Source organism: Lissotriton helveticus, chromosome 6 (assembly GCF_964261635.1).
Source record: "Lissotriton helveticus chromosome 6, aLisHel1.1, whole genome shotgun sequence".
NCBI classification, from domain to species: Eukaryota; Metazoa; Chordata; class Amphibia; order Caudata; family Salamandridae; genus Lissotriton; species Lissotriton helveticus.
In genome coordinates this window covers 1892127606-1892150645 of record NC_136067.1, presented here as the reverse complement: position 1 = coordinate 1892150645, position 23040 = coordinate 1892127606, and positions in this window count along the sequence as shown.

The window sequence follows — 23040 nt, the reverse complement described above, 5'->3', positions numbered from 1 at the left end:
ACACTTAGAGCGGTAACTGCAAACACAACAACGATGGACAGAATGTGGATCAATGTCACACATTCACCCCAGTCCAAAGATCTGGGCCCAAATCCATCGTTTTTCCACTCCACACCACCCTGGGTTAGACAATGGCGATATGCAAATCAGCGCTGACCCTGTGCCCCATGGGAACAGTCCATTCCGAACTACAAAAGCCATGTCCTTCGCAGAACGGAAACAAGCATCCGAGGACCGGCCCGGTTTCGAGGTAACACCTCTCTTCAGCCCGGCTAGCTTGATTCCAGTGGTGTGGAGTGCCTGGGACTCACGTCTGAGCATCCCCAGTACACTTAGAGCGGTAACTGCAAACACAACAATGATGGACAGAATGTGGATCAATGTCACACATTCACCCCAGTCCAAAGATCTGGGCCCAAATCCATCGTTTTTCCACTCCACACCACCCTGGGTTAGACAATGGCGATATGCAAATCAGCGCTGACCCTGTGCCCCATGGGAACAGTCCATTCCGAACTACAAAAGCCATGTCCTTCCCAGAACGGAAACAAGCATCCGAGGACCGGCCCGGTTTCGAGGTAACACCTCTCTTCAGCCCGGCTAGCTTGATTCCAGTGGTGTGGAGTTCCTGGGACTCACGTCTGAGCATCCCCAGTACACTTACAGTGGTAACTGCAAACACAACAATGATGGACAGAATGTGGATCAATGTCACACATTCACCCCAGTCCAAAGATCTGGGCCCAAATCCATCGTTTTTCCACTCCACACCACCCTGGGTTAGACAATGGCGATATGCAAATCAGCGCTGACCCTGTGCCCCATGGGAACAGTCCATTCCGAACTACAAAAGCCATGTCCTTCCCAGAACGGAAACAAGCATCCGAGGACCGGCCCGGTTTCGAGGTAACACCTCTCTTCAGCCCGGCTAGCTTGATTCCAGTGGTGTGGAGTGCCTGGGACTCACGTCTGAGCATCCCCAGTACACTTAGAGCGGTAACTGCAAACACAACAATGATGGACAGAATGTGGATCAATGTCACACATTCACCCCAGTCCAAAGATCTGGGCCCAAATCCATCGTTTTTCCACTCCACACCACCCTGGGTTAGACAATGGCGATATGCAAATCAGCGCTGACCCTGTGCCCCATGGGAACAGTCCATTCCGAACTACAAAAGCCATGTCCTTCCCAGAACGGAAACAAGCATCCGAGGACCGGCCCGGTTTCGAGGTAACACCTCTCTTCAGCCCGGCTAGCTTGATTCCAGTGGTGTGGAGTGCCTGGGACTCACGTCTGAGCATCCCCAGTACACTTAGAGCGGTAACTGCAAACACAACAATGATGGACAGAATGTGGATCAATGTCACACATTCACCCCAGTCCAAAGATCTAGGCCCAAATCCATCGTTTTTCCACTCCACACCACCCTGGGTTAGACAATGGCGATATGCAAATCAGCGCTGACCCTGTGCCCCATGGGAACAGTCCATTCCGAACTACAAAAGCCATGTCCTTCCCAGAACGGAAACAAGCATCCGAGGACCGGCCCGGTTTCGAGGTAACACCTCTCTTCAGCCCGGCTAGCTTGATTCCAGTGGTGTGGAGTGCCTGGGACTCACGTCTGAGCATCCCCAGTACACTTAGAGCGGTAACTGCAAACACAACAATGATGGACAGAATGTGGATCAATGTCACACATTCACCCCAGTCCAAAGATATGGGCCCAAATCCATCGTTTTTCCACTCCACACCACCCTGGGTTAGACAATGGCGATATGCAAATCAGCGCTGACCCTGTGCCCCATGGGAACAGTCCATTCCGAACTACAAAAGCAATGTCCTTCCCAGAACGGAAACAAGCATCCGAGGACCGGCCCGGTTTCGAGGTAACACCTCTCTTCAGCCCGGCTAGCTTGATTCCAGTGGTGTGGAGTGCCTGGGACTCACGTCTGAGCATCCCCAGTACACTTAGAGCGGTAACTGCAAACACAACAATGATGGACAGAATGTGGATCAATGTCACACATTCACCCCAGTCCAAAGATCTGGGCCCAAATCCATTGTTTTTCCACTCCACACCACCCTGGGTTAGACAATGGCGATATGCAAATCAGCGCTGACCCTGTGCCCCATGGGAACAGTCCATTCCGAACTACAAAAGCCATGTCCTTCCCAGAACGGAAACAAGCATCCGAGGACCTGCCCGGTTTCTAGGTAACACCTCTCTTCAGCCCGGCTAGCTTGATTCCAGTGGTGTGGAGTGCCTGGGACTCACGTCTGAGCATCCCCAGTACACTTAGAGCGGTAACTGCAAACACAACAATGATGGACAGAATGTGGATCAATGTCACACATTCACCCCAGTCCAAAGATCTGGGCCCAAATCCATCGTTTTTCCACTCCACACCACCCTGGGTTAGACAATGGCGATATGCAAATCAGCGCTGACCCTGTGCCCCATGGGAACAGTCCATTCCGAACTACAAAAGCCATGTCCTTCCCAGAACGGAAACAAGCATCCGAGGACCGGCCCGGTTTCGAGGTAACACCTCTCTTCAGCCCGGCTAGCTTGATTCCAGTGGTGTGGAGTTCCTGGGACTCACGTCTGAGCATCCCCAGTACACTTAGAGCGGTAACTGCAAACACAACAATGATGGACAGAATGTGGATCAATGTCACACATTCACCCCAGTCCAAAGATCTGGGGCCAAATCCATCGTTTTTCCACTCCACACCACCCTGGGTTAGACAATGGCGATATGCAAATCAGCGCTGACCCTGTGCCCCATGGGAACAGTCCATTCCGAACTACAAAAGCCATGTCCTTCCCAGAACGGAAACAAGCATCCGAGGACCGGCCCGGTTTCGAGGTAACACCTCTCTTCAGCCCGGCTAGCTTGATTCCAGTGGTGTGGAGTGCCTGGGACTCACGTCTGAGCATCCCCAGTACACTTAGAGCGGTAACTGCAAACACAACAATGATGGACAGAATGTGGATCAATGTCACACATTCACCCCAGTCCAAAGATCTGGGCCCAAATCCATCGTTTTTCCACTCCACACCACCCTGGGTTAGACAATGGCGATATGCAAATCTGCGCTGACCCTGTGCCCCATGGGAACAGTCCATTCCGAACTACAAAAGCCATGTCCTTCCCAGAACGGAAACAAGCATCCGAGGACCGGCCCGGTTTCGAGGTAACACCTCTCTTCAGCCCGGCTAGCTTGATTCCAGTGGTGTGGAGTGCCTGGGACTCACGTCTGAGCATCCCCAGGACACTTAGAGCGGTAACTGCAAACACAACAATGATGGACAGAATGTGGATCAATGTCACACATTCACCCCAGTCCAAAGATCTGGGCCCAAATCCATCGTTTTTCCACTCCACACCACCCTGGGTTAGACAATGGCGATATGCAAATCAGCGCTGACCCTGTGCCCCATGGGAACAGTCCATTCCGAACTACAAAAGCCATGTCCTTCCCAGAACGGAAACAAGCATCCGAGGACCGGCCCGGTTTCGAGGTAACACCTCTCTTCAGCCCGGCTAGCTTGATTCCAGTGGTGTGGAGTGCCTGGGACTCACGTCTGAGCATCCCCAGTACACTTAGAGCGGTAACTGCAAACACAACAATGATGGACAGAATGTGGATCAATGTCACACATTCACCCCAGTCCAAAGATCTGGGCCCAAATCCATCGTTTTTCCACTCCACACCACCCTGGGTTAGACAATGGTGATATGCAAATCAGCGCTGACCCTGTGCCCCATGGGAACAGTCCATTCCGAACTACAAAAGCCATGTCCTTCCCAGAACGGAAACAAGCATCCGAGGACCGGCCCGGTTTCGAGGTAACACCTCTCTTCAGCCCGGCTAGCTTGATTCCAGTGGTGTGGAGTGCCTGGGACTCACGTCTGAGCATCCCCAGTACACTTAGAGCGGTAACTGCAAACACAACAATGATGGACAGAATGTGGATCAATGTCACACATTCACCCCAGTCCAAAGATCTGGGCCCAAATCCATCGTTTTTCCACTCCACACCACCCTGGGTTAGACAATGGCGATATGCAAATCAGCGCTGACCCTGTGCCCCATGGGAACAGTCCATTCCGAACTACAAAAGCCATGTCCTTCCCAGAACGGAAACAAGCATCCGAGGACCGGACCGGTTTCGAGGTAACACCTCTCTTCAGCCCGGCTAGCTTGATTCCAGTAGTGTGGAGTGCCTGGGACTCACGTCTGAGCATCCCCAGTACACTTAGAGCGGTAACTGCAAACACAACAATGATGGACAGAATGTGGATCAATGTCACACATTCACCCCAGTCCAAAGATCTGGGCCCAAATCCATCGTTTTTCCACTCCACACCACCCTGGGTTAGACAATGGCGATATGCAAATCAGCGCTGACCCTGTGCCCCATGGGAACAGTCCATTCCGAACTACAAAAGCCATGTCCTTCCCAGAACGGAAACAAGCATCCGAGGACCGGACCGGTTTCGAGGTAACACCTCTCTTCAGCCCGGCTAGCTTGATTCCAGTGGTGTGGAGTGCCTGGGACTCACGTCTGAGCATCCCCAGTACACTTAGAGCGGTAACTGCAAACACAACAATGATGGACAGAATGTGGATCAATGTCACACATTCACCCCAGTCCAAAGATCTGGGCCCAAATCCATCGTTTTTCCACTCCACAACACCCTGGGTTAGACAATGGCGATATGCAAATCAGCGCTGACCCTGTGCCCCATGGGAACAGTCCATTCCGAACTACAAAAGCCATGTCCTTCCCAGAACGGAAACAAGCATCCGAGGACCGGCCCGGTTTCGAGGTAACACCTCTCTTCAGCCCGGCTAGCTTGATTCCAGTGGTGTGGAGTGCCTGGGACTCACGTCTGAGCATCCCCAGTACACTTAGAGCGGTAACTGCAAACACAACAATGATGGACAGAATGTGGATCAATGTCACACATTCACCCCAGTCCAAAGATTTGGGCCCAAATCCATCGTTTTTCCACTCCACACCATCCTGGGTTAGACAATGGCGATATGCAAATCAGCGCTGACCCTGTGCCCCATGGGAACAGTCCATTCCGAACTACAAAAGCCATGTCCTTCCCAGAACGGAAACAAGCATCCGAGGACCGGCCCGGTTTCGAGGTAACACCTCTCTTCAGCCCGGCTAGCTTGATTCCAGTGGTGTGGAGTGCCTGGGACTCACGTCTGAGCATCCCCAGTACACTTAGAGCGGTAACTGCAAACACAATGATGGACAGAATGTGGATCAATGTCACACATTCACCCCAGTCCAAAGATCTGAGCCCAAATCCATCGTTTTTCCACTCCACACCACCCTGGGTTAGACAATGGCGATATGCAAATCAGCGCTGACCCTGTGCCCCATGGGAACAGTCCATTCCGAACTACAAAAGCCATGTCCTTCCCAGAACGGAAACAAGCATCCGAGGACCGGCCCGGTTTCGAGGTAACACCTCTCTTCAGCCCGGCTAGCTTGATTCCAGTGGTGTGGAGTGCCTGGGACTCACGTCTGAGCATCCCCAGTACACTTAGAGCGGTAACTGCAAACACAATGATGGACAGAATGTGGATCAATGTCACACATTCACCCCAGTCCAAAGATCTGGGCCCAAATCCATCGTTTTTCCACTCCACACCACCCTGGGTTAGACAATGGCGATATGCAAATCAGCGCTGACCCTGTGCCCCATGGGAACAGTCCATTCCGAACTACAAAAGCCATGTCCTTCCCAGAACGGAAACAAGCATCCGAGGACCGGCCCGGTTTCGAGGTAACACCTCTCTTCAGCCCGGCTAGCTTGATTCCAGTGGTGTGGAGTGCCTGGGACTCACGTCTGAGCATCCCCAGTACACTTAGAGCCGTAACTGCAAACACAACAATGATGGACAGAATGTGGATCAATGTCACACATTCACCCCAGTCCAAAGATCTGGGCCCAAATCCATCGTTTTTCCACTCCACACCACCCTGGGTTAGACAATGGCGATATGCAAATCAGCGCTGACCCTGTGCCCCATTGGAACAGTCCATTCCGAACTACAAAAGCCATGTCCTTCCCAGAACGGAAACAAGCATCCGAGGACCGGCCCGGTTTCGAGGTAACACCTCTCTTCAGCCCGGCTAGCTTGATTCCAGTGGTGTGGAGTGCCTGGGACTCACGTCTGAGCATCCCCAGTACACTTAGAGCGGTAACTGCAAACACAACAACGATGGACAGAATGTGGATCAATGTCACACATTCACCCCAGTCCAAAGATCTGGGCCCAAATCCATCGTTTTTCCACTCCACACCACCCTGGGTTAGACAATGGCGATATGCAAATCAGCGCTGACCCTGTGCCCCATGGGAACAGTCCATTCCGAACTACAAAAGCCATGTCCTTCGCAGAACGGAAACAAGCATCCGAGGACCGGCCCGGTTTCGAGGTATCACCTCTCTTCAGCCCGGCTAGCTTGATTCCAGTGGTGTGGAGTGCCTGGGACTCACGTCTGAGCATCCCCAGTACACTTAGAGTGGTAACTGCAAACACAACAACGATGGACAGAATGTGGATCAATGTCACACATTCACCCCAGTCCAAAGATCTGGGCCCAAATCCATCGTTTTTCCACTCCACACCACCCTGGGTTAGACAATGGCGATATGCAAATCAGCGCTGACCCTGTGCCCCATGGGAACAGTCCATTCCGAACTACAAAAGCCATGTCCTTCGCAGAACGGAAACAAGCATCCGAGGACCGGCCTGGTTTCGAGGTAACACCTCTCTTCAGCCCGGCTAGCTTGATTCCAGTGGTGTGGAGTGCCTGGGACTCACGTCTGAGCATCCCCAGTACACTTAGAGCGGTAACTGCAAACACAACAATGATGGACAGAATGTGGATCAATGTCACACATTCACCCCAGTCCAAAGATCTGGGCCCAAATCCATCGTTTTTCCACTCCACACCACCCTGGGTTAGACAATGGCGATATGCAAATCAGCGCTGACCCTGTGCCCCATGGGAACAGTCCATTCCGAACTACAAAAGCCATGTCCTTCCCAGAACGGAAACAAGCATCCGAGGACCGGCCCGGTTTCGAGGTAACACCTCTCTTCAGCCCGGCTAGCTTGATTCCAGTGGTGTGGAGTGCCTGGGACTCACGTCTGAGCATCCCCAGTACACTTAGAGCCGTAACTGCAAACACAACAATGATGGACAGAATGTGGATCAATGTCACACATTCACCCCAGTCCAAAGATCTGGGCCCAAATCCATCGTTTTTCCACTCCACACCACCCTGGGTTAGACAATGGCGATATGCAAATCAGCGCTGACCCTGTGCCCCATTGGAACAGTCCATTCCGAACTACAAAAGCCATGTCCTTCCCAGAACGGAAACAAGCATCCGAGGTCCGGCCCGGTTTCGAGGTAACACCTCTCTTCAGCCCGGCTAGCTTGATTCCAGTGGTGTGGAGTGCCTGGGACTCACGTCTGAGCATCCCCAGTACACTTAGAGCGGTAACTGCAAACACAACAACGATGGACAGAATGTGGATCAATGTCACACATTCACCCCAGTCCAAAGATCTGGGCCCAAATCCATCGTTTTTCCACTCCACACCACCCTGGGTTAGACAATGGCGATATGCAAATCAGCGCTGACCCTGTGCCCCATGGGAACAGTCCATTCCGAACTACAAAAGCCATGTCCTTCGCAGAACGGAAACAAGCATCCGAGGACCGGCCCGGTTTCGAGGTAACACCTCTCTTCAGCCCGGCTAGCTTGATTCCAGTGGTGTGGAGTGCCTGGGACTCACGTCTGAGCATCCCCAGTACACTTAGAGTGGTAACTGCAAACACAACAACGATGGACAGAATGTGGATCAATGTCACACATTCACCCCAGTCCAAAGATCTGGGCCCAAATCCATCGTTTTTCCACTCCACACCACCCTGGGTTAGACAATGGCGATATGCAAATCAGCGCTGACCCTGTGCCCCATGGGAACAGTCCATTCCGAACTACAAAAGCCATGTCCTTCGCAGAACGGAAACAAGCATCCGAGGACCGGCCTGGTTTCGAGGTAACACCTCTCTTCAGCCCGGCTAGCTTGATTCCAGTGGTGTGGAGTGCCTGGGACTCACGTCTGAGCATCCCCAGTACACTTAGAGCGGTAACTGCAAACACAACAATGATGGACAGAATGTGGATCAATGTCACACATTCACCCCAGTCCAAAGATCTGGGCCCAAATCCATCGTTTTTCCACTCCACACCACCCTGGGTTAGACAATGGCGATATGCAAATCAGCGCTGACCCTGTGCCCCATGGGAACAGTCCATTCCGAACTACAAAAGCCATGTCCTTCCCAGAACGGAAACAAGCATCCGAGGACCGGCCCGGTTTCGAGGTAACACCTCTCTTCAGCCCGGCTAGCTTGATTCCAGTGGTGTGGAGTTCCTGGGACTCACGTCTGAGCATCCCCAGTACACTTAGAGTGGTAACTGCAAACACAACAATGATGGACAGAATGTGGATCAATGTCACACATTCACCCCAGTCCAAAGATCTGGGCCCAAATCCATCGTTTTTCCACTCCACACCACCCTGGGTTAGACAATGGCGATATGCAAATCAGCGCTGACCCTGTGCCCCATGGGAACAGTCCATTCCGAACTACAAAAGCCATGTCCTTCCCAGAACGGAAACAAGCATCCGAGGACCGGCCCGGTTTCGAGGTAACACCTCTCTTCAGCCCGGCTAGCTTGATTCCAGTGGTGTGGAGTGCCTGGGACTCACGTCTGAGCATCCCCAGTACACTTAGAGCGGTAACTGCAAACACAACAATGATGGACAGAATGTGGATCAATGTCACACATTCACCCCAGTCCAAAGATCTGGGCCCAAATCCATCGTTTTTCCACTCCACACCACCCTGGGTTAGACAATGGCGATATGCAAATCAGCGCTGACCCTGTGCCCCATGGGAACAGTCCATTCCGAACTACAAAAGCCATGTCCTTCCCAGAACGGAAACAAGCATCCGAGGACCGGCCCGGTTTCGAGGTAACACCTCTCTTCACCCCGGCTAGCTTGATTCCAGTGGTGTGGAGTGCCTGGGACTCACGTCTGAGCATCCCCAGTACACTTAGAGCGGTAACTGCAAACACAACAATGATGGACAGAATGTGGATCAATGTCACACATTCACCCCAGTCCAAAGATCTGGGCCCAAATCCATCGTTTTTCCACTCCACACCACCCTGGGTTAGACAATGGCGATATGCAAATCAGCGCTGACCCTGTGCCCCATGGGAACAGTCCATTCCGAACTACAAAAGCCATGTCCTTCCCAGAACGGAAACAAGCATCCGAGGACCGGCCCGGTTTCGAGGTAACACCTCTCTTCAGCCCGGCTAGCTTGATTCCAGTGGTGTGGAGTGCCTGGGACTCACGTCTGAGCATCCCCAGTACACTTAGAGCGGTAACTGCAAACACAACAATGATGGACAGAATGTGGATCAATGTCACACATTCACCCCAGTCCAAAGATATGGGCCCAAATCCATCGTTTTTCCACTCCACACCACCCTGGGTTAGACAATGGCGATATGCAAATCAGCGCTGACCCTGTGCCCCATGGGAACAGTCCATTCCGAACTACAAAAGCCATGTCCTTCCCAGAACGGAAACAAGCATCCGAGGACCGGCCCGGTTTCGAGGTAACATCTCTCTTCAGCCCGGCTAGCTTTGTTCCAGTGGTGTGGAGTGCCTGGGACTCACGTCTGAGCATCCCCAGTACACTTACAGCCTGATTCATGTACATGCCGTTTTGCGTGTCCCTAATAGCGAATCATAGCGATTCGCTATTGAGGACACGCAAAACGGCATTCATGTAGGAATTGCTACTTAAATAGCGAATCCTACATGTTCTTTATTTGCGAGTAGCAATTTGCTACTCGCAAATACTCCCCATTCATTCCTATGGGCCAAGAGGCCCATAGGAATGAATGGGGATTTGCGAGTAGCAATTTGCTACTCGCAACTAAGATAGCGATTTTAAGGGTGCCAGGGGTGTCCAAAGGACGCCCTGTAGCACGCCTAAAATGCACTTTTGGACAGGTGTTGCGCACACACATGTCCAAAGGACATGTGTGTGTGCTACATGCAACTTTGAAAAATGCTTTTAAAAGCATTTTTCTGAGTTTTTGCTATTTACCGACAGGTCTGACCTGTCGGTAAATAGCGGCCCCAAAAGTTCAAAATCGCTATTTCTTGATGTTTCATGAATAGCATTTGAGGAATCTCTATTAGAGATTCCCTAAATGCTATTCCTCGCATATTTGCGACTTCTTAAATAGCGATTTTTGCATTTGGTATCATGAATACCAAATGCAAAAATCGCACTCGCAAAGGGCCAGATTCTCAGAATCTGGCCCTTTGCGAGTGCAATTTACCTACATGAATCAGGCTGTAAGAGCGGTAACTGCAAACACAACAATGATGGACAGAATGTGGATCAATGTCACACATTCACCCCAGTCCAAAGATCTGGGCCCAAATCCATTGTTTTTCCACTCCACACCACCCTGGGTTAGACAATGGCGATATGCAAATCAGCGCTGACCCTGTGCCCCATGGGAACAGTCCATTCCGAACTACAAAAGCCATGTCCTTCCCAGAACGGAAACAAGCATCCGAGGACCTGCCCGGTTTCGAGGTAACACCTCTCTTCAGCCCGGCTAGCTTGATTCCAGTGGTGTGGAGTGCCTGGGACTCACGTCTGAGCATCCCCAGTACACTTAGAGCGGTAACTGCAAACACAACAATGATGGACAGAATGTGGATCAATGTCACACATTCACCCCAGTCCAAAGATCTGGGCCCAAATCCATCGTTTTTCCACTCCACACCACCCTGGGTTAGACAATGGCGATATGCAAATCAGCGCTGACCCTGTGCCCCATGGGAACAGTCCATTCCGAACTACAAAAGCCATGTCCTTCCCAGAACGGAAACAAGCATCCGAGGACCGGCCCGGTTTCGAGGTAACACCTCTCTTCAGCCCGGCTAGCTTGATTCCAGTGGTGTGGAGTTCCTGGGACTCACGTCTGAGCATCCCCAGTACACTTAGAGCGGTAACTGCAAACACAACAATGATGGACAGAATGTGGATCAATGTCACACATTCACCCCAGTCCAAAGATCTGGGGCCAAATCCATCGTTTTTCCACTCCACACCACCCTGGGTTAGACAATGGCGATATGCAAATCAGCGCTGACCCTGTGCCCCATGGGAACAGTCCATTCCGAACTACAAAAGCCATGTCCTTCCCAGAACGGAAACAAGCATCCGAGGACCGGCCCGGTTTCGAGGTAACACCTCTCTTCAGCCCGGCTAGCTTGATTCCAGTGGTGTGGAGTGCCTGGGACTCACGTCTGAGCATCCCCAGTACACTTAGAGCGGTAACTGCAAACACAACAATGATGGACAGAATGTGGATCAATGTCACACATTCACCCCAGTCCAAAGATCTGGGCCCAAATCCATCGTTTTTCCACTCCACACCACCCTGGGTTAGACAATGGCGATATGCAAATCTGCGCTGACCCTGTGCCCCATGGGAACAGTCCATTCCGAACTACAAAAGCCATGTCCTTCCCAGAACGGAAACAAGCATCCGAGGACCTGCCCGGTTTCGAGGTAACACCTCTCTTCAGCCCGGCTAGCTTGATTCCAGTGGTGTGGAGTGCCTGGGACTCACGTCTGAGCATCCCCAGTACACTTAGAGCGGTAACTGCAAACACAACAATGATGGACAGAATGTGGATCAATGTCACACATTCACCCCAGTCCAAAGATCTGGGCCCAAATCCATCGTTTTTCCACTCCACACCACCCTGGGTTAGACAATGGCGATATGCAAATCAGCGCTGACCCTGTGCCCCATGGGAACAGTCCATTCCGAACTACAAAAGCCATGTCCTTCCCAGAACGGAAACAAGCATCCGAGGACCGGCCCGGTTTCGAGGTAACACCTCTCTTCAGCCCGGCTAGCTTGATTCCAGTGGTGTGGAGTTCCTGGGACTCACGTCTGAGCATCCCCAGTACACTTAGAGCGGTAACTGCAAACACAACAATGATGGACAGAATGTGGATCAATGTCACACATTCACCCCAGTCCAAAGATCTGGGGCCAAATCCATCGTTTTTCCACTCCACACCACCCTGGGTTAGACAATGGCGATATGCAAATCTGCGCTGACCCTGTGCCCCATGGGAACAGTCCATTCCGAACTACAAAAGCCATGTCCTTCCCAGAACGGAAACAAGCATCCGAGGACCGGCCCGGTTTCGAGGTAACACCTCTCTTCAGCCCGGCTAGCTTGATTCCAGTGGTGTGGAGTGCCTGGGACTCACGTCTGAGCATCCCCAGGACACTTAGAGCGGTAACTGCAAACACAACAATGATGGACAGAATGTGGATCAATGTCACACATTCACCCCAGTCCAAAGATCTGGGCCCAAATCCATCGTTTTTCCACTCCACACCACCCTGGGTTAGACAATGGCGATATGCAAATCAGCGCTGACCCTGTGCCCCATGGGAACAGTCCATTCCGAACTACAAAAGCCATGTCCTTCCCAGAACGGAAACAAGCATCCGAGGACCGGCCCGGTTTCGAGGTAACACCTCTCTTCAGCCCGGCTAGCTTTATTCCAGTGGTGTGGAGTGCCTGGGACTCACGTCTGAGCATCCCCAGTACACTTAGAGCGGTAACTGCAAACACAACAATGATGGACAGAATGTGGATCAATGTCACACATTCACCCCAGTCCAAAGATCTGGGCCCAAATCCATCGTTTTTCCACTCCACACCACCCTGGGTTAGACAATGGCGATATGCAAATCAGCGCTGACCCTGTGCCCCATGGGAACAGTCCATTCCGAACTACAAAAGCCATGTCTTTCCCAGAACGGAAACAAGCATCCGAGGACCGGCCCGGTTTCGAGGTAACACCTCTCTTCAGCCCGGCTAGCTTGATTCCAGTGGTGTGGAGTGCCTGGGACTCACGTCTGAGCATCCCCAGTACACTTAGAGCGGTAACTGCAAACACAACAATGATGGACAGAATGTGGATCAATGTCACACATTCACCCCAGTCCAAAGATCTGGGCCCAAATCCATCGTTTTTCCACTCCACACCACCCTGGGTTAGACAATGGCGATATGCAAATCAGCGCTGACCCTGTGCCCCATGGGAACAGTCCATTCCGAACTACAAAAGCCATGTCCTTCCCAGAACGGAAACAAGCATCCGAGGACCGGACCGGTTTCGAGGTAACACCTCTCTTCAGCCCGGCTAGCTTGATTCCAGTAGTGTGGAGTGCCTGGGACTCACGTCTGAGCATCCCCAGTACACTTAGAGCGGTAACTGCAAACACAACAATGATGGACAGAATGTGGATCAATGTCACACATTCACCCCAGTCCAAAGATCTGGGCCCAAATCCATCGTTTTTCCACTCCACACCACCCTGGGTTAGACAATGGCGATATGCAAATCAGCGCTGACCCTGTGCCCCATGGGAACAGTCCATTCCGAACTACAAAAGCCATGTCCTTCCCAGAACGGACACAAGCATCCGAGGACCGGACCGGTTTCGAGGTAACACCTCTCTTCAGCCCGGCTAGCTTGATTCCAGTGGTGTGGAGTGCCTGGGACTCACGTCTGAGCATCCCCAGTACACTTAGAGCGGTAACTGCAAACACAACAATGATGGACAGAATGTGGATCAATGTCACACATTCACCCCAGTCCAAAGATCTGGGCCCAAATCCATCGTTTTTCCACTCCACACCACCCTGGGTTAGACAATGGCGATATGCAAATCAGCGCTGACCCTGTGCCCCATGGGAACAGTCCATTCCGAACTACAAAAGCCATGTCCTTCCCAGAACGGAAACAAGCATCCGAGGACCGGCCCGGTTTCGAGGTAACACCTCTCTTCAGCCCGGCTAGCTTGATTCCAGTGGTGTGGAGTGCCTGGGACTCACGTCTGAGCATCCCCAGTACACTTAGAGCGGTAACTGCAAACACAACAATGATGGACAGAATGTGGATCAATGTCACACATTCACCCCAGTCCAAAGATTTGGGCCCAAATCCATCGTTTTTCCACTCCACACCATCCTGGGTTAGACAATGGCGATATGCAAATCAGCGCTGACCCTGTGCCCCATGGGAACAGTCCATTCCGAACTACAAAAGCCATGTCCTTCCCAGAACGGAAACAAGCATCCGAGGACCGGCCCGGTTTCGAGGTAACACCTCTCTTCAGCCCGGCTAGCTTGATTCCAGTGGTGTGGAGTGCCTGGGACTCACGTCTGAGCATCCCCAGTACACTTAGAGCGGTAACTGCAAACACAATGATGGACAGAATGTGGATCAATGTCACACATTCACCCCAGTCCAAAGATCTGGGCCCAAATCCATCGTTTTTCCACTCCACACCACCCTGGGTTAGACAATGGCAATATGCAAATCAGCGCTGACCCTGTGCCCCATGGGAACAGTCCATTCCGAACTACAAAAGCCATGTCCTTCCCAGAACGGAAACAAGCATCCGAGGACCGGCCCGGTTTCGAGGTAACACCTCTCTTCAGCCCGGCTAGCTTGATTCCAGTGGTGTGGAGTGCCTGGGACTCACGTCTGAGCATCCCCAGTACACTTAGAGCGGTAACTGCAAACACAACAATGATGGACAGAATGTGGATCAATGTCACACATTCACCCCAGTCCAAAGATCTGGGCCCAAATCCATCGTTTTTCCACTCCACACCACCCTGGGTTAGACAATGGCGATATGCAAATCAGCGCTGACCCTGTGCCCCATGGGAACAGTCCATTCCGAACTACAAAAGCCATGTCCTTCCCAGAACGGAAACAAGCATCCGAGGACCGGCCCGGTTTCGAGGTAACACCTCTCTTCAGCCCGGCTAGCTTGATTCCAGTGGTGTGGAGTGCCTGGGACTCACGTCTGAGCATCCCCAGTACACTTAGAGCGGTAACTGCAAACACAACAATGATGGACAGAATGTGGATCAATGTCACACATTCACCCCAGTCCAAAGATATGGGCCCAAATCCATCGTTTTTCCACTCCACACCACCCTGGGTTAGACAATGGCGATATGCAAATCAGCGCTGACCCTGTGCCCCATGGGAACAGTCCATTCCGAACTACAAAAGCCATGTCCTTCCCAGAACGGAAACAAGCATCCGAGGACCGGCCCGGTTTCGAGGTAACACCTCTCTTCAGCCCGGCTAGCTTGATTCCAGTGGTGTGGAGTGCCTGGGACTCACGTCTGAGCATCCCCAGTACACTTAGAGCGGTAACTGCAAACACAACAATGATGGACAGAATGTGGATCAATGTCACACATTCAACCCAGTCCAAAGATCTGGGCCCAAATCCATCGTTTTTCCACTCCACACCACCCTGGGTTAGACAATGGCGATATGCAAATCAGCGCTGACCCTGTGCCCCATGGGAACAGTCCATTCCGAACTACAAAAGCCATGTCCTTCCCAGAACGGAAACAAGCATCCGAGGACCGGCCCGGTTTCGAGGTAACACCTCTCTTCAGCCCGGCTAGCTTGATTCCAGTGGTGTGGAGTGCCTGGGACTCACGTCTGAGCATCCCCAGTACACTTAGAGCGGTAACTGCAAACACAACAATGATGGACAGAATGTGGATCAATGTCACACATTCACCCCAGTCCAAAGATCTGGGGCCAAATCCATCGTTTTTCCACTCCACACCACCCTGGGTTAGACAATGGCGATATGCAAATCAGCGCTGACCCTGTGCCCCATGGGAACAGTCCATTCCGAACTACAAAAGCCATGTCCTTCCCAGAACGGAAACAAGCATCCGAGGACCGGCCCGGTTTCGAGGTAACACCTCTCTTCAGCCCGGCTAGCTTGATTCCAGTGGTGTGGAGTGCCTGGGACTCACGTCTGAGCATCCCCAGTACACTTAGAGCGGTAACTGCAAACACAACAATGATGGACAGAATGTGGATCAATGTCACACATTCACCCCAGTCCAAAGATCTGGGCCCAAATCCATCGTTTTTCCACTCCACACCACCCTGGACTAGACAATGGCGATATGCAAATCTGCGCTGACCCTGTGCCCCATGGGAACAGTCCATTCCGAACTACAAAAGCCATGTCCTTCCCAGAACGGAAACAAGCATCCGAGGACCGGCCCGGTTTCGAGGTAACACCTCTCTTCAGCCTGGCTAGCTTGATTCCAGTGGTGTGGAGTGCCTGGGACTCACGTCTGAGCATCCCCAGTACACTTAGAGCGGTAACTGCAAACACAACAATGATGGACAGAATGTGGATCAATGTCACACATTCACCCCAGTCCAAAGATCTGGGCCCAAATCCATCGTTTTTCCACTCCACACCACCCTGGGTTAGACAATGGCGATATGCAAATCAGCGCTGACCCTGTGCCCCATGGGAACAGTCCATTCCGAACTACAAAAGCCATGTCCTTCCCAGAACAGAAACAAGCATCCGAGGACCAGCCCGGTTTCAAGGTAACACCTCTCTTCAGCCCGGCTAGCTTGATTCCAGTGGTGTGGAGTGCCTGGGACTCACGTCTGAGCATCCCCAGTACACTTAGAGCGGTAACTGCAAACACAACAATGATGGACAGAATGTGGATCAATGTCACACATTCAACCCAGTCCAAAGATCTGGGCCCAAATCCATCGTTTTTCCACTCCACACCACCCTGGGTTAGACAATGGCGATATGCAAATCAGCGCTGACCCTGTGCCCCATGGGAACAGTCCATTCCGAACTACAAAAGCCATGTCCTTCCCAGAACGGAAACAAGCATCCGAGGACCGGCCCGGTTTCGAGGTAACACCTCTCTTCAGCCCGGCTAGCTTGATTCCAGTGGTGTGGAGTGCCTGGGACTCACGTCTGAGCATCCCCAGTACACTTAGAGCGGTAACTGCAAACACAACAATGATGGACAGAATGTGGATCAATGTCACACATTCACCCCAGTCCAAAGATCTGGGGCCAAATCCATCGTTTTTCCACTCCACACCACCCTGGGTTAGACAATGGCGATATGCAAATCAGCGCTGACCCTGTGCCCCATGGGAACAGTCCATTCCGAACTACAAAAGCCATGTCCTTCCCAGAACGGAAACAAGCATCCGAGGACCGGCCCGGTTTCGAGGTAACACCTCTCTTCAGCCCGGCTAGCTTGATTCCAGTGGTGTGGAGTGCCTGGGACTCACGTCTGAGCATCCCCAGTACACTTAGAGCGGTAACTGCAAACACAACAATGATGGACAGAATGTGGATCAATGTCACACATTCACCCCAGTCCAAAGATCTGGGCCCAAATCCATCGTTTTTCCACTCCACACCACCCTGGACTAGACAATGGCGATATGCAAATCTGCGCTGACCCTGTGCCCCATGGGAACAGTCCATTCCGAACTACAAAAGCCATGTCCTTCCCAGAACGGAAACAAGCATCCGAGGACCGGCCCGGTTTCGAGGTAACACCTCTCTTCAGCCCGGCTAGCTTGATTCCAGTGGTGTGGAGTGCCTGGGACTCACGTCTGAGCATCCCCAGTACACTTAGAGCGGTAACTGCAAACACAACAATGATGGACAGAATGTGGATCAATGTCACACATTCACCCCAGTCCAAAGATCTGGGCCCAAATCCATCGTTTTTCCACTCCACACCACCCTGGGTTAGACAATGGCGATATGCAAATCAGCGCTGACCCTGTGCCCCATGGGAACAGTCCATTCCGAACTACAAAAGCCATGTCCTTCCCAGAACAGAAACAAGCATCCGAGGACCAGCCCGGTTTCAAGGTAACACCTCTCTTCAGCCCGGCTAGCTTGATTCCAGTGGTGTGGAGTGCCTGGGACTCACGTCTGAGCATCCCCAGTACACTTAGAGCGGTAACTGCAAACACAACAATGATGGACAGAATGTGGATCAATGTCACACATTTACCCCAGTCCAAAGATCTGGGCCCAAATCCATCGTTTTTCCACTCCACTCCACACCACCCTGGGTTAGACAATGGCGATATGCAAATCAGCGCTGACCCTGTGCCCCATGGGAACAGTCCATTCCGAACTACAAAAGGCATGTCCTTCCCAGAACGGAAACAAGCATCCGAGGACCGGCCCGGTTTCGAGGTAACACCTCTCTTCAGCCCGGCTAGCTTGATTCCAGTGGTGTGGAGTGCCTGGGACTCACGTCTGAGCATCCCCAGTACACTTAGAGCGGTAACTGCAAACACAACAATGATGGACAGAATGTGGATCAATGTCACACATTCACCCCAGTCCAAAGATCTGGGCCCAAATCCATCGTTTTTCCACTCCACACCACCCTGGGTTAGACAATGGCGATATGCAAATCTGCGCTGACCCTGTACCCCATGGGAACAGTCCATTCCGAACTTCAAAAGCCATGTCCTTCCCAGAACGGAAACAAGCATCCGAGGACCGGCCCGGTTTCGAGGTAACACCTCTCTTCAGCCCGGCTAGCTTGATTCCAGTGGTGTGGAGTGCCTGGGACTCACGTCTGAGCATCCCCAGTACACTTAGAGCGGTAACTGCAAACACAACAATGATGGACAGAATGTGGATCAATGTCACACATTCACCCCAGTCCAAAGATCTGAGCCCAAATCCATCGTTTTTCCACTCCACACCACCCTGGGTTAGACAATGGCGATATGCAAATCAGCGCTGACCCTGTGCCCCATGGGAACAGTCCATTCCGAACTACAAAAGCCATGTCCTTCCCAGAACGGAAACAAGCATCCGAGGACCGGCCCGGTTTCGAGGTAACATTGTCTAACCCAGGGTGGTGTGGAGTGGAAAAACGATGGATTTGGGCCCAGATCTTTGGACTGGGGTGAATGTGTGACATTGATCCACATTCTGTCCATCATTGTTGTGTTTGCAGTTACCGCTCTAAGTGTACTGGGGATACTCAGACGTGAGTCCCAGTTACTCCACACCACTGGAATCAAGCTAGCCGGGCTGATGAGAGGTGTTACCTCGAAACCGGGCCGGTCCTCGGATGCTTGTTTCCGTTCTGGGAAGGACATGGCTTTTGTAGTTCGGACTGGACTGTTCCCATGGGACACAGGGTCAGCGCTGATTTGCATATCGCCATTGTCTAACCCAGGGTGGTGTGGAGTGGAAAAACGATGGATTTGGGCCCAGATCTTTGGACTGGGGTGAATGTGTGACATTGATCCACATTCTGTCCATCATTGTTGTGTTTGCAGTTACCGCTCTAAGTGTACTGGGGATACTCAGACGTGAGTCCCAGTTACTCCACACCACTGGAATCAAGCTAGCCGGGCTGATGAGAGGTGTTACCTCAAAACCGGGCCGGTCCTCGGATGCTTGTTTCCGTTCTGGGAAGGACATGGCTTTTGTAGTTCGGAATGGACTGTTCCCATGGGGCACAGGGTCAGCGCTGATTTGCATATCGCCATTGTCTAACCCAGGGTGGTGTGGAGTGGAAAAACGATGGATTTGGGCCCAGATCTTTGGACTGGGGTGAATGTGTGACATTGATCCACATTCTGTCCATCATTGTTGTGTTTGCAGTTACCGCTCTAAGTGTACTGGGGATACTCAGACGTGAGTCCCAGTTACTCCACACCAATGGAATCAAGCTAGCCGGGCTGATGAGAGGTGTTACCTCGAAACCGGGCCGGTCCTCGGATGCTTGTTTCCGTTCTGGGAAGGACATGGCTTTTGTAGTTCGGACTGGACTGTTCCCATGGGGCACAGGGTCAGCGCTGATTTGCATATCGCCATTGTCTAACCCAGGGTGGTGTGGAGTGGAAAAACGATGGATTTGGGCCCAGATCTTTGGACTGGGGTGAATGTGTGACATTGATCCACATTCTGTCCATCATTGTTGTGTTTGCAGTTACCGCTCTAAGTGTCCTGGGGATACTCAGACGTGAGTCCCAGTTACTCCACACCACTGGAATCAAGCTAGCCGGGCTGATGAGAGGTGTTACCTCGAAACCGGGCCGGTCCTCGGATGCTTGTTTCCGTTCTGGGAAGGACATGGCTTTTGTAGTTCGGACTGGACTGTTCCCATGGGGCACAGGGTCAGCGCTGATTTGCATATCGCCATTGTCTAACCCAGGGTGGTGTGGAGTGGAAAAACAATGGATTTGGGCCCAGATCTTTGGACTGGGGTGAATGTGTGACATTGATCCACATTCTGTCCATCATTGTTGTGTTTGCAGTTACCGCTCTAAGTGTACTGGGGATACTCAGACGTGAGTCCCAGTTACTCCACACCACTGGAATCAAGCTAGCCGGGCTGATGAGAGGTGTTACCTCGAAACCGGGCCGGTCCTCGGATGCTTGTTTCCGTTCTGGGAAGGACATGGCTTTTGTAGTTCGGACTGGACTGTTCCCATGGGGCACAGGGTCAGCGCTGATTTGCATATCGCCATTGTCTAACCCAGGGTGGTGTGGAGTGGAAAAACGATGGATTTGGGCCCAGATCTTTGGACTGGGGTGAATGTGTGACATTGATCCACATTCTGTCCATCATTGTTGTGTTTGCAGTTACCGCTCTAAGTGTACTGGGGATACTCAGACGTGAGTCCCAGTTACTCCACACCACTGGAATCAAGCTAGCCGGGCTGATGAGAGGTGTTACCTCGAAACCGGGCCGGTCCTCGGATGCTTGTTTCCGTTCTGGGAAGGACATGGCTTTTGTAGTTCGGACTGGACTGTTCCCATGGGGCACAGGGTCAGCGCTGATTTGCATATCGCCATTGTCTAACCCAGGGTGGTGTGGAGTGGAAAAACGATGGATTTAGGCCCAGATCTTTGGACTGGGGTGAATGTGTGACATTGATCCACATTCTGTCCATCATTGTTGTGTTTGCAGTTACCGCTCTAAGTGTACTTGGGATACTCAGACGTGAGTCCCAGTTACTCCACACCACTGGAATCAAGCTAGCCGGGCTGATGAGAGGTGTTACCTCGAAACCGGGCCGGTCCTCGGATGCTTGTTTCCGTTCTGGGAAGGACATGGCTTTTGTAGTTCGGACTGGACTGTTCCCATGGGGCACAGGGTCAGCGCTGATTTGCATATCGCCATTGTCTAACCCAGGGTGGTGTGGAGTGGAAAAACGATGGATTTGGGCCCAGATCTTTGGACTGGGGTGAATGTGTGACATTGATCCACATTCTGTCCATCATTGTTGTGTTTGCAGTTACCGCTCTAAGTGTACTGGGGATACTCAGACGTGAGTCCCAGTTACTCCACACCACTGGAATCAAGCTAGCCGGGCTGATGAGAGGTGTTACCTCGAAACCGGGCCGGTCCTCGGATGCTTGTTTCCGTTCTGGGAAGGACATGGCTTTTGTAGTTCGGACTGGACTGTTCCCATGGGGCACAGGGTCAGCGCTGATTTGCATATCGCCATTGTCTAACCCAGGGTGGTGTGGAGTGGAAAAACGATGGATTTGGGCCCAGATGTTTGGACTGGGGTGAATGTGTGACATTGATCCACATTCTGTCCATCATTGTTGTGTTTGCAGTTACCGCTCTAAGTGTACTGGGGATACTCAGACGTGAGTCCCAGTTACTCCACACCACTGGAATCAAGCTAGCCGGGCTGATGAGAGGTGTTACCTCAAAACCGGGTCGGTCCTCGGATGCTTGTTTCCGTTCTGGGAAGGACATGGCTTTTGTAGTTCGGACTGGACTGTTCCCATGGGGCACAGGGTCAGCGCTGATTTGCATATCGCCATTGTCTAACCCAGGGTGGTGTGGAGTGGAAAAACGATGGATTTGGGCCCAGATCTTTGGACTGGGGTGAATGTGTGACATTGATCCACATTCTGTCCATCATTGTTGTGTTTGCAGTTACCGCTCCAAGTGTACTGGGGATACTCAGACGTGAGTCCCAGTTACTCCACACCACTGGAATCAAGCTAGCCGGGCTGATGAGAGGTGTTACCTCGAAACCGGGCCGGTCCTCGGATGCTTGTTTCCGTTCGGGGAAGGACATGGCTTTAGTAGTTCGGACTGGACTGTTCCCATGGGGCACAGGGTCAGCGCTGATTTGCATATTGCCATTGTCTAACCCAGGGTGGTGTGGAGTGGAAAAACGATGGATTTGGGCCCAGATCTTTGGACTGGGGTGAATGTGTGACATTGATCCACATTCTGTCCATCATTTTTGTGTTTGCAGTTACCGCTCTAAGTGTACTGGGGATACTCAGACGTGAGTCCCAGTTACTCCACACCACTGGAATCAAGGTAGCCGGGCTGATAAGAGGTGTTACCTCGAAACCGGGCCGGTCCTCGGATGCTTGTTTCCGTTCTGGGAAGGACATGGCTTTTGTAGTTCGGACTGGACTGTTCCCATGGGGCACAGGGTGTCGTGTATTCCTATAGGTTCTGAATCGATCCCCCTATTCCTGACCCTATTCTGGTTAAACTAACTATCAAGTTAACTGACAGTCAGCCAATGAGGCAAGAACAGCCCCCATGATGCAGATACCGTTATCTGACGCAGTCACACTACGGCACAGGAACGTGTTATCTGATTAGGTCATAACGCTTGAGATCTAATTAGACAAGCGACATTCCTCCAGCCCCTGATAAGGCATACGACGTTCTCATAACAAATCAAACCTATGACAACCTGGAAAATCCGTGCGGCCATTGTTTTGATTTCACAGAGAACTTTAGTAAAGAATGTGCTAACGAGCAAGTCGTATGACATCTTTATTGACGTATCTATGTCCATCCTTACGTCAATCTCGGCACCTTTAAGGTATAAATATTGCCGATCTTGCCCTATGCAAACACACGCGTGGTGACAAGACGGAGCAGCCACACTTGCCGAAGCCGAGAGCAGAAGCAGACCC